The 12,716-nt window shown below is 48.6% G+C and overlaps 1 protein-coding gene and 1 long non-coding RNA gene across 2 annotated transcripts in view; one reads left to right on the top strand and one right to left on the bottom strand.

Annotated features, from left to right (window-relative positions):
- Nucleotides 1–329: 329 nt before the first annotated feature.
- On the bottom strand, nucleotides 330–10,738 carry LOC144379296 (uncharacterized). The gene is made up of 3 exons (XR_013442075.1): nucleotides 10,358–10,738; nucleotides 851–1,931; nucleotides 330–605 (listed from the first exon to the last, which is right to left on the bottom strand). It is a non-coding gene; the product is annotated as an uncharacterized LOC144379296 (long non-coding RNA).
- Nucleotides 9,014–12,716, top strand: part of ZMYND8 (zinc finger MYND-type containing 8) — a 127,602-nt gene continuing 123,899 nt past the window's right edge. The window contains exon 1 of the mRNA XM_078057273.1: nucleotides 9,014–9,164. The gene's annotated coding sequence lies outside the window, so the exon portion shown is untranslated. The remainder of the gene's footprint in view (nucleotides 9,165–12,716) is intronic.

The raw sequence follows: 12,716 nt of genomic DNA, 5'->3' as shown, positions 1-12,716 counted from the left end.
TTAAAAATTAGAGATTCGGGCATTCTTGCAATTGACTCACGCTGCCATTTCCTGCTCAACATTCACCAAATTACTTTTGAGCACCTGTTATGTGCCGGAGACAGACTTGGACAAAACAGGCACTAAATAAGAAATCAATCAGGGAATTTATACCCAGTTATTAAACATGTAGTAGGTATTAAATTATGATTGCCATAAGCACCATGAGGGCAACACATAGTAGGGTTGCTGTGTCTGATTTATTGGGAAGTGGGTCCACAAAGCCTACCCTGAAGACATTAATTTTGTATTGTTTTTTTTTTTTAAGAAATCTCTTTTTCTTTTTTTTTTTTTTAAAGATTTTATTTATTTATTTGACAGAGAGAGACACCGCGAGAGAGGGAACACAAGCAGGGAGAGTGGGAAAGAGAGAAGCAGGCTTCCCACGGAGCAGGGAGCCCGATGTGGGGCTCGATCCCAGGACCCTGGGATCATGACCTGAGCCGAAGGCAGACGCTTAATGACTGAGCCACCCAGGCGCCCCTTGTATTGGGTTTTGAAGGATGAGTAGGAGTTACCTGATAACAGCAGTGATACCCAAGTGGTGCCAAACACTGCTAAAGAACCTCTTTCATGGGGCGCCTGGGTGGCTCAGTCGTTAAGCGTCTGCCTTCGGCTCAGGTCATGATCCCAGGGTCCTGGGATCGAGCCCCACATCGGGCTCCTTGCTCAGCGGGAGGCCTGCTTCTCCCTCTCCCACTCCCCCTGCTTGTGTTCCCTCTCTCGCTGTCTCTCTCTCTCTCTGTCAAATAAATAAATAAAATCTTAAAAAAAAAAAAAAAAAAAAAATTAAAAAAAAAAAAAAAAGAACCTCTTTCACTACAGGAGGTAATTTAGTTCTGATGACACTCTGGGAGGCGTTACCCACATTTTCTAGGCCCAGAGAGGTTAAGTTACTTGCACAAGGTCACACAGTGAGTTCATGGCAGTTGTCAGAATTTGAACCCAGCCAGCCTGGCTTCAGAGCCTTCCAAGCACGCTGGGATCCGGTTGGAGCACAGAGCCCGAAGGGGAAGCTGCAGAAGGGAATCCCGCTGGCCTGCAAAACTCAGTTAAAGAATTTGAGACTTTGGCCTGAGAACAATGGGAAACCTTTGAAGGGGTTTAGAGGTGGGGGTGGGGAGGGGGGTGTGTCCTGGCCCAAATTGAAATTTCAAAAGATCCCTTTGGCTGCTCGGGGTGGGGGATGGGACCAGTGTGGAGCCTGGGGGCTGGTGGGAGGCTGTTCCCTTCCTGCCCAGATAACAGATAATGGTGGCTCTGGAGCTGGCCACCAGCTCTGCAGGATGGAGCTTCGCGGCCGGAGTCGGCGATGGAAGCGGCTCCGAAGGTAGATCCCACTGGGCTCTGGGCTGGGAGGTGGGAGAGGGAGAGGTCAAGGGTGACATCCAGGTTTGGGGCTTCAGAACTGCATGGGAAATGCCTGGGAGGGAGCTTGGTGTCCCAAGAGCTCCTGGGAGTTGAGTTTGGGTCAGATTGCCCCGTGTCTGAGATTTCTTTGTCTTTGGTGTGTTTTTGTTGTTGTTGTTGCTACTAACTCGGTTCCTGATCGCCTTGGAGTTTCCGGCCTGTTTCGGTCCCGTCTCCATAGTAGCAGTTTTCTTGGGATGTTAGAGGCCGAGAGGGCTTGGACTTCATTTTTCTTGTGAACGTCTTGCTTTTTCAGATGGGCAGGTTACCTAATCTTTCGGTGCTTCGGTTTCCTCATCTGTAAAATGAGGGCAGGACTAGCTAGGACCTGGCTCATGGAGTTATTGGGACGATTCAGTTAATTAATACGTAAGGTGTGCGAAGGCTCAACAAGCCCCATCTGCTTTTCTAAGGTTGAGATGATGGCGCTGGTGCTGATGGTGTCGTCATGACAATGAGGAGGCCGGTGGAGGCAGGGGTGGCTGTAGGAGGAGGTGGAAGCCCATAGAAGTCACTCCGATTACTTAGCAAGTACATGTTAGTTACCTTTTTGTACCCAGTTGTAAGCAAACTATTTAAAAAGTATGTACAGAAGCCCAAGGTACTGCATTCACCCCGATGAACAAACATTGGAGAGACTCCCCAGTGCCAGGACTGCTCTAGACTCTGGGGTCATGCCAGTGTATATGAAAACGATAAGTTTCCTTGAAAAGCAAACACAGCACCAAGTTTTAGAATGTGCTAAGTGCTGGGAAGAAAATGAAACCACTCTTGTGACAGGATGTGATCCCAGGGGGCCTCCTGGAGGAGGTGACATTGGGTCCAGGATCTGAAGCAGAAAGAGCATGTGCAAAGGTCCATAATGGGGGGGTTCTAGTTGGCAGGAGACAAGTGGCAAATTTTGAGGATCCCAAAGTAGGTCAAGGTGGCCAGAGTGTGGTAAACAGTTGAAGGGGGGAATTAGTTGATTTGTTTCTACATATTGCCCTAGTTGAAATTACTGGTATTCGACCTTTTAAAATTCATGTACAAATTGTGACTATATACGATTCTTTTTTTTTTTAAAGATTTTATTTATTTATTTGACAGAGAGATACAGCGAGAAAGGGACACAAGCAGGGGTAGGGTCAGAGGGAGAAGCAGGCTTCCTGCCGAGCAGGGAGCCCGATGCGGGGCTCGATCCCAGGACCCTGGGACCATGACCTGAGCCGAAGGCAGACGCTTAACGACTGAGCCACCCAGGCGCCCCACTATATACGATTCTGTTTGATAGATTGAGCAAGAAGGGGTAATACCAAATTAGGGCCATGGCTGATCTATTGGAGATCTCATATAGAAACTGCTTTGGGTAAGAAGAAAATGCGACTTGGGGCACCTGGGCGGCTCAATCGTTAAGCGTCTGCCTTCGGCTCAGATCATGATCCCAGTGTCCTGGGATCGAGCCCAGCATCGGGCTCCCTGCTCCGCGGGAAGGTTGCTTTTCCCTCTCCCACTCCCCCTGCTCGTGTTCCCTCTCTCGCTGTCTCTCTCTCTGTCAAAAAAAAAAAAAAAATTTATGCATGCTACAAATTACTTTTATGATTTCTTCAACCATTTTTTAAAAGATTTTATTTATTTATTTATTTTTAATTTTTATTTATTTGACAGAGAGAGAGACAGTGAGAGAGGGAACACAAGCAAGGGGGAGTGGGATAGGGAGAAGCAGGCTTCCCGCGGAGCAGGGAGACCGATGCGGGGCTCGATCCCAGGACCCTGGGATCATGACCTGAGCTGAAGGCAGACACTTAACGACAGAACCACCCAGGCGCCCCAAATTTTATTCATTTTTTAAGATTTTATTTATTCATTTGAGAGAGAGAGAGAGAATGAGCGGTGTGGTGGGGTAGGGGCAGAGGGAGAGGGAGAAGCAGACTTCCCACTGAGCAGGGATCCGGAGGGCAGGACTCGATCCCAGGACCCTGAGATCACGACCGGAGCCAAAGGCAGACGCTTAACCAACTGAGCCACCCAGGCGCCCCTAAAGATTTTATTTTTACGTAATCTCTATATCCACTGTGGGGCTTGAACTCGCCCCCCTTCCTACCCCCAAGATCAAGAGTTGCATGCTCTACCAACTGAGCCAGCCAGGCGCCCCTCTTTTTGACCATTTTATCTTATTTTTTTAAAAGATTATTTATTTATTTATTTATTTGACAGAGAGAGAGATACGGCGAGAGAGGGAACAAACACAAGCAAGGGGAGTGGGAGAGGGAGAAGCGGCTTCCCGCAGAGCAGGGAGCCCGATGCGGGGCTCGATCCCAGGACACTGGGATCATGACCTGAGCCGAAGGCAGACGCTCAATGACTGAGCCACCCAGGCGCCCCATTTTTGACCATTTTAAAATGTGAGAAACCATTTTTAGCTTGAGGGTAAGAGGGAAACAGGTGGTGGGCAGGTGATTTGGCCCAAAGGCCGTAGTTTATAGACTCCTGTTCTAAAGTAATGGGAAGCCATCGGAGGGTTTTGAGCAGGGGATTGAAAGGTTGTGATTTAAAATGGGAAGGTATAGGGGCGCCTGGCTGGCCTAGTAGATGGAGCATGCCACTCTTGATCTTGGGGTTGTGAGCCCCACATTGGGGGTAGAGTTTACTTAAAAAAAAGAAAAAGAAAAGAAAAAATGGGAAGGTATGAAGGCTCAGCATGATGCTAGAAAGTGGATGTAACCATGTAGAATGGAGCAGTCATTTTGTTAGTCATTCATCAAGCACTGACTTCCCTTAATAGCCATGGTGCTGGGGCGCCTAGGTGGCTCAGCTGGTTGAGCGTCTGCCTTCGGCTCAGGTCATGATCCCAGGGTCCTGGGATCGAGCCCAGCATCGGGCTCCCTGCTCGGTGGGAAGTCTGCTTCTCGCTCTCCCTCTGCCTGCCGCTCCCCCTGCTTGTGCTCTCTCTCTCTGTCTCAAATAAATAAATAAAATATTAAAAAAAAATAGTCATGGTGCTGCTGAAGGGGACCCATGATCTGTAAGACACAGTTCTATACTCATGGAGTTTATAATATAACAGGAGAAACTCAAGACCAAGATCCAAATACGAGCTTCAAGGTCAAAAGAGAGACCCAAAAAAGCAATAGTTGCTTTGGAAAACAGCAAGGTGGCAGACAGGTGGCTGGAGTGGAGTGAGGGGGATGGTATGGGTGGGAGTTGAGGGAGGGTGTGTGGAGGATTTGGGATTTTATCCTAAGTGACACAGGAAGGCCCTGGCAGGTTTTTTAAAGCTGTGATAAAATATAAATAATGTAAAATTTGCCATTTTAAGTACTTTAAGTTATACAATCCAGTGGCACTAAGTGCTTTCACAATGTTGTGAAAGCCACCACTATCTAGACCCAGAACTTTTTCATCACCCCAGAAGGGAAATCTCTACCCATTTTTTAAAAAACATTTTATTTAAAAAAATTATTTGCAATGCTTACGCCTGCAGATATGTAATGTGACCACTGTTTTGTGTTGACAGTATTGCTTTATACAGTTCTTGTATTTGAAAGGAATCTGATCCTTTCAAATAAACATGGTGTATATTGTTCTTACGGGACTATTTCAGTGGTGTAAATAATAAATACTTTTTCTTAAAAAAAAAAAATAAAAAAAATAAAAATAAAAAACATTTTATTTATTCATCTGAGAGAGAGCGAGATCGCGTGCGAATGTGCAGGAGCAGGGCGAGGGCAGAGGGAGAGGGACAAGCAGACACCCCGCTGAGCGCGGAGCCCCATGCACCTCAGCACACCAACACAGGGCTGGATCCCAGGACCCCAGGACCCCAAGATCATGACCTGAGCCCAAGGCAGAAGCTTAACCAACTGAGCCATCCAGCCTCCCCAAAATCTCAGTACCCATTAAGCAGTTACTTCTCATCGCCCGTCTCCCCAGCCCCTGGCAACCTTCTACCTATGTCTCTATATCTCTATGGATTTGCCTAGTCTGGACATTTCATAGAAATGGAATCATACGATATGTGGCTTTTGCTGTCTGGCTTCCTTGACAAAGCGTCATGATTTCAAGGCTCATCCATGTTGTTGTGTGTGTCAGCGCTTCATTCCTTTCTATGGCTGAATAATAGTAATATTGCCTTGTGTGGAATATTTATCCATTTGTTGATCCATTCATCCATTGATGGACAATTGGGTTGTTTTCACCTTTCGGCTATATCATGAATAGTGCTGCCACGGAAGGCTTTGAACAGGCAGGTGATGTCTTGTTACCTGGATCCCTCCGGCAGGAGACCAGTTTAGAGCAGGATTCAAAGCTTTGACTGCACAGTGTGATTCCCAGGGACGTAGAACATGCGCTCCTAGGAACTGGGGCAGAATTCCCAGGCAATTCTACAGTGAAGGATTGGGAACCATTGGGAAGAGGCAGGAGCAGTCCTATGAGCGGGATGGTGGCACCCATCAAAGGGATTAGGTGACAAGCAGAAGAGCCACCACACTCAGGGCCAAGCACCCAGGCTGGCCCATGGCTGGGACCGAGAGGGCTGTTTGGGGTGACTGATTCTGTGGACCAAACTGAGGAGCCCTGCGGAGGGGCTAGTTTGAGGGAGTCAAGAAATTGGGTTTGCTTTGCTCAGTGAGAGGTCCCAGCAGCCCCCACGCTGAGAAGCCCCACAGGCAGGGAGGGGTATATGCTCTGGGGGTGTAGGAGATCGGGAGCCAGGAAGGCGCCCAGGTGAGAAAGCAGGAAAGAAAGACACTGTGGGCAGGAGGTGCCACCTGGATTTGAAGGGTGGCTGTTATCCCAATAAGGGATACGTGGAGAAGGAGCCATGGTGGGTCCTACTTGGGCCATACTTTCCAGCTTTACTGAAAAATAGAGGGAGATGAGGGGGGAGAGTCAAGTATGGAGTCAGATAAAGGGGTCCTGATGGAAAGGAGTCAGAGTTGCGTTAATTAGTGGAGAATTGCTGAAGGTTTCTTGGAAACATCAGGAAAACTGATCACAGCCAATGTTTGTTTTGAAATGCTTTGTTTGGCAGGTGCATGGAAAGGTAAAGGCGGGGATATGGAAAGGTAAAGAACATTCTGGAATATTTTGAGTCTGAGTAATGGAAGGATTGCAGACGGAATAGTGACCACGTCCCTGACTTTACCTCCACGCTCAGCAACTCTGCACCTCATTTCACTGTAGCCACACATGGGCCGTTTTTTTTGTGCCTCAGAAACACCGAGTTACCAAGCTCAGGCTTGCCTCGGGGCCTTTGTACCTGCCATTCCCTCCACCAGGAAGGCTCTTATCTCCTTCAGCTCAAATGTCACAGCCTCATTGGAGCTCTTCTTACCTGTCTAAAGCAGACGCCCCCCCCACCCCCAATCCGGTCACTTCTCTCTACCCTCACCCTGTTTTGTTCTTCTTCATAGCATTGGTCTCAATTGGCTATTTTTTATCTTATTCATGTATTCGTTTAATTCCTCATGAACTCGTCTGGTCGGCCTGCAGCTCTTGAAAGCAGGAGCAACAGACAGTAAGTCTGGTGCTTAGAGGTAGAGGGGCCTGGATCAGCGGCAAGAAAATGCCTGCCCAGGAGTTAGATATGGAGATTTGGGGTTCAGGGGAGAGGTAAAGACCTGGATACTTAGATTTGGAATCTGCTATGGTAGTAGATGAAATGGTTTCAAGGAAAGCAAAATCATCTGACATTTCTTGAGCAGGTACTCTGTGCCTCTATTAAATAATCCCCACACTGTCTGATGTAAGGACTTCACAGACTTGGAAACTGAGGCACAAAAAAGTGAAATCACTTGCTCAAGTTCCTTAGGGAGGAAGCTTGGAATGGACCCCTCTCCCTGCCCCACCCTGCCCCACCCCCAACAGGCTGGCTCCAGAGGCCAGAGGAAGAGCCAGATGGCCAAGAGAGAACAGAGTCTGGAGGAAGAGGAGCTTGGGCAGTTAGAGCTGCTGTCGCTGGGCAGGGCAGTGTTTTGGAACCTCTGAGGTGTCCAGCATCAGATGTTAGCATGAGATCAACGAACAGTGGACCCAAGACTAACCAGCCTGTTGAAATTGATTTCTTGGAAGTGAATGAGGACTTCTTTTTCTTTTAAAAGAGATTACTGTTCAAAATAATTTATTTTAACCAGCTGCATACAAATATAAAATGAACATGTTTTATGTATTTTATGTAGCATACAAATATAAAATGAACATGTTTTATGTATTTTATGTAACTCATTATTAATGAGGGCATGTGTACGATCGTCCAACTAATTCAAAGATGGAGTCAAAGCCGAGCTCATACAGGAAATGCTGACATGAATTTATGAATAGATGCAAAAATTAGCAAAACTCCCCAATATCCACAGGGCAATAATCAATTGCATTCCAGGGACTAAATTTGCATGTCTATGGACGGAAGTCTTCTGCATTAGTATTAACCTTCTACTGGTGCCAGAGCTGTAAAAAGCTCAGAAACAATGAAAGGTGCAGGTGACCCAATGGGGATGCCTGGACGGGCCATCCACTAATCTTTCTTTGCCTTTTTTACAGTCTTCCAGAATTTTCCTAATATTACATTTACTAATTTATCTTGGAAGAAGTAATACATTCATATGGTTGAAATATAAAAGGTATATAAAAGTAAAAAATCTCCTTCCCATTCCTGACCTCTGGCCACCCAGTACCCCTTGGATGCAAAGTGTTAGCAATTTCTTAAGTATGCTTCCAAGAAATCCAGTGCATAATAAGCAAACCTTTTTTTTTAGTTTTTTTTTTTAAAGATTTTATTTATTTATTTGACAGAGAGAGAGAGAGAGAGCACAAGCAGGGGGAGCGGCAGGCAGAGGGAGAAGCAGGCTTCCCGCTGAGCAGGGAGCCCGATGCGGGGCTCGTTCCCAGGACCCTGGGATCATGACCTGAGCTGAAGGCAGACGCTTAACGACTGAGCCACCCAGGCGTCCCTTTTTTTAAAGATTTTTAAAAAGATTTATTTATTTATTTAAGATTTTATTTATTTATTGACACAGAGACACAGAGAGAGTGAGAGAGCGCGCACAAGCAGGGGGAGCTGCAGAGGGAGAAGCAGGCTCCATGTGGAGCAGGGAGCCCAATGCAGGGCTGGATCCCAGGACCCCTGGATCATGACCTGAGCTGAAGGCAGACACTTAACTGACTGATCCACACAGGCGCCCGAGAAGTTTTCTTAGCAGGAGGGGACTATTGATAGTTCCTCAGCTTCCTCATCTAGGAAATGGGTTGATGATTATATGGCGCCCATCTCACAGGTTTGGGAGGGCAATTGATTAGTTTATGTAAACTGCTCAGAACAGCCCCTGACACAATGCTTGGAGCATGCCAGCTAGCGGGATTTATCCTTGTCCTCCTTTGGAAAGTTTGATGTTGAAAAAAGGAAGAAAAATGACTTGGAAGGATCCAGAAATTTCCTAAGAGCAAACAGAGTGACATCGTAACAGCAACTGCATGAGTCCTCACTGTGTGTTGTGTGGCTCTAGTGCTTGACCTCCCTTCCCTGATCCAGTGAATTTCCGGGTGGGTATTATTATTGCCCCCATCGTACAGATGAGGAAATTAAGGCACAGCGAATTTCGTACCTCAAGCAAGGCTGCCCAGCTGGCTAATGGGGCAGCTGGATTCACACCCAGACGTCAGACAATCTGACACCAACAGCCACGCACTCAATCACAGCACGGTTCTGCCTCTTGATGTGGAAAGAAAGAGAAAAGGTTAACGTGGAAGAAGAGGGCTCTGAGGGGGAGGCATCGGGGAGGGCGCGGGGAGTGGGGAGGGGGCATGGTGATGGCAGAAGAGAAGGCGGGAAGGCAGATATGTGGAGGCCCAGGAGGGAACTGGGTTTGTGTTAGGTGGTTTGGGGAGCAGGGGAGATGGTCTGGGGGGAGGGGAAGTAGGAGATCAAGGGGAAAGGGCTGGAGGAGGGAGGGGATGGTTAGGCGGTGGAAAGAACAGATGGGAGGATCAGGGTGGCGGGAGCAGAGTGAGCAGAGTGAACCCTGGGAGCGGAGAAGGACACGAGTGGAGTCAGGGATCAGGACCAAGGCACTGATCCGGTGGACCATTTTTAGCATTTGGGCTTTTTACTCTGAACAAGGTGGGAATCAATAATGGGTTTTGAGCAGAGGAGGGATGAGGTCTGGCTTCAAAGGATTGCTTGCAGCCTGTTTGTGTGTGTGTGTGTGTTTAAATCCCCGGTTTCTTCCTAGTCTAACTCCCCTGTCCCTGAAAGCATTTGCAAGGGCAGATAGGGGGGCTCAGGTAGGAGATGAGTGCACCTGTCCGGGTGGGAGGTGGTGTTTAACTGAGCTCTGACAATTGTCAGGCACAAAGGTGAGGAATTCAGACCAGGCTCTGCCTTGTTAAAGTTCTCAGTTTAGGGCAGGCTTTCTTAGCCTCGGCGCTAGTGATACTTGGGGCTGGCTAGTTTTCGGGGGTGGGGGGTATGACTATACTGTGTTTGGTAGAGTGTCTAGCACCATCCCTGGTCTGTACCCTCTAGATACCAACAGCATCCTCCTTCCTCCAGATAGGACAACCTAAAATGTCTCCTGACATTGCCACTGGTCTAGTGGGACAAAGAAACAAACAGCAGATAAATACATGCTCTTCTTCCCATAATGGTAATTGCTAGGAAGTAAAAAGAGCAGATAAGGGGAGGTCCTGAATCTTCTTCCTTCTGATTTTCATTTTCTTCCTGCATCCCTTAAGTCTCTCCGCACCCACACTGCGGTCATCTGCCTGGTGGTCATGTACCCCGCACCCCCCCTTTCCCCCTGCCCTTCCCTCCTCCCTCCATTTTTTTGATCCTACCAGCCCCTCCTAGGAAGAAGTTTAAAAAGAAAAAAAAAAAAAAAGACCTTCCAGAGGGCACCTCTTTTCTAAGGTAGGGACAAGTCCTAATTACCTCTTTGTGGCTGTAACATGCCTCGGTCAGCTCCATGCTCTGAAGGTGAGCCCTTCTGTCACCATGCCCGAAGTTGGCCTCGGTTCCAATTGGCCAAAAAGGAACAAAACAAAACAAGGTATTTAAAACACTTCCCTGCCTCCATCCTGCCCGTTTCACATAACGGCCCAAGCGGCCTGCTGCTAGCTTGAGGCAGATAACTCTGAGCGTGCTTATTTTCCTAGTCGGCGACCAGGCTATCTTCGGGATGCAGCTTGTTGAGGCTGCAGCTCGGCTGCTCGCCTGGCCGCAGGCCCGCAGGAGGGGAGAGCCATTTCAGCGAGGCCTCGGCAGTAAGTTGCCTGGGGAAGGGAGCCGGGTCAGCCCTTCCTTTCCTTTGAGACCAGCTTCATCACTGAGACACTCTGCGTGGCTTCCGTAAGCCTGATTCTGTCTCCTGATTCTCTCCATCCCCTGGGAATATTAAGAGAGACATGTTTTAATCTACTTTTATTAGTTCACTGCTTATTAATTTCCCTACCTCGGCACTGTGGACATTTTGGACAGCATAATTCCTTGTCGTGGGGTGTCTGTTCCTTGCTGTAGGATATTTAGCAATGTTCCCTGGTCTCTACCCACTAGATGCCAATAGCACCTCTCCCCCCAAGTGTGAAAAAACCCCCAAGTCTCCGGATATCGCCACATATCCCCCCCCCCCGGGGGGGGGGCTAAACCCACCCCTCATTGAGAACCACTGATTTCCAGGAGTATCAAAACCTAATTTTAGAGATGGCAGAGTGTTCCGTCTAACATCTTGCTGGAGGCTTGTAGGGAGAGAGGAGCTTTCTCTGGGCCTTAAATGAGTCTGAGCTGAAGGTCTCCCAGCTCCATCATTCAGTACTTAAAACTTATTCTCAAAGGAGTTGATCTCCTTAAAAGAAGACACAGATCCTGCAGTTGCTCTTGGTAGATTTTAGCCTTGCTTCTGCTCTGCTTGGTTCGGCTTCTCTTTTGTCCCTTTCTTTAGAGGCAGGGGAAAGTACCGAGTTTAGGGGTGCGGAGTCCTAACTGGGTTGGAAGTCTGGTCTCTGGCACTTGCCAGCTGTGTGACCTTGCACAGCTCACTTCACCTCGCTGGGCTGGATTCCAAATCTCTAACAATGCTCCCTACCTCATGGAGTCAGTCAGTGCAAAGTGCTGATTTAGCACAGTACCAGGCCCCGGGCAAGGACGCCGGAGCTGTTGGGGCTACTCTGCAAAGGGGTGTTTTGAGAAGGGCCACCGAATGATCTCTAGATTGAGGCTGGCAACATTTGGTTTCTTTATTTCCCACTTATCAGCCACATTCCATCAAGCCCAGAACTGGCCCTTAGTAGGCCTGCCCCGGGCTTCCTTTTCAATCCCTGTTCCTCCCCGGATTCCATCTGCCACCATACCTTTGTCTCTGTCCCCAGCCCAATCGCTGTCTTTCTGATAACCTCAGACCTACCCGAATGCCAATAGCATTCCTCAGAGCAGAGCTGCCAGAATAAGCCAGCAGCTTCCTGCTCTTTGCCCCAGAAAACATTTCAAGTGATCAAGTGATTAGAGGGGGGTGGGGGAAGCGGGGAGGACTCTGCAGCTGCTTATGCAACAAGCTTTAATCCTGGGTTAAAATCCACCACGCGCGCCAGTAGCGTATTTCATTTCCTCATTGGGTCGTGAAGCTAGTGGCACACGAGATTTGCCACAGACCCGCAGACACGTCCGTTCCCCCAAAAACAGCACCCCGCAGAGGTAGACAGTGTTCCCTAGGGGATGGTGGCGGGAGGGCCACTGCCCACGCCTCCAGGAGGGACAGCACGGTCTGATTAGCTCTGGCCTCCACCTCTTGTGTCCCGCTTGGTCTCCCTGTACGCGGTTCCACCCGCAGGAAGAGGGGGCCCCTCCCCTCTAGTGAGGCCCAGGCCTGTTGTCCCGAGTGCTGGACCCTTGTCAGGCCGGGTGATGGAGGTGTCCCTCCCTGCATCTGGGCCTCTTCCGCTTAATACACAACAGCAACAAAATCCCCTCCCTTTTTATAAAGCCTGGGCCCTGCCTCTGCCGTACGGTCTGTGTGGATTCCTGGCTTGTTCCTGTTTGATATAAGATTCCCAGCCAGGAAGAATTTATGTGCACAAGGTGGGCATCTGTTGTCCATGTGGGGCGGGGGGGCAGGGAGAGCAGGCGATCAGCTCTACGTTTTCTTTGTGGGAACGAACGGTGTGGGACCAGAAAGCCCACGAGTCCTAATTTTAGGAGGAGAGGGGAGACTTTATTGGGCCATAGTTTTACCTCCTGGCATATGGCTGCGTCACCTCTGGAAGCTTTCTCCAGCCTCTGAAGAATGGTGTTTATTTAG

Source organism: Halichoerus grypus, chromosome 10, assembly GCF_964656455.1.
Source record: "Halichoerus grypus chromosome 10, mHalGry1.hap1.1, whole genome shotgun sequence".
Taxonomy (NCBI): Eukaryota; Metazoa; Chordata; class Mammalia; order Carnivora; family Phocidae; genus Halichoerus; species Halichoerus grypus.
This window is presented reverse-complemented; position numbering and strand designations above follow the sequence as displayed.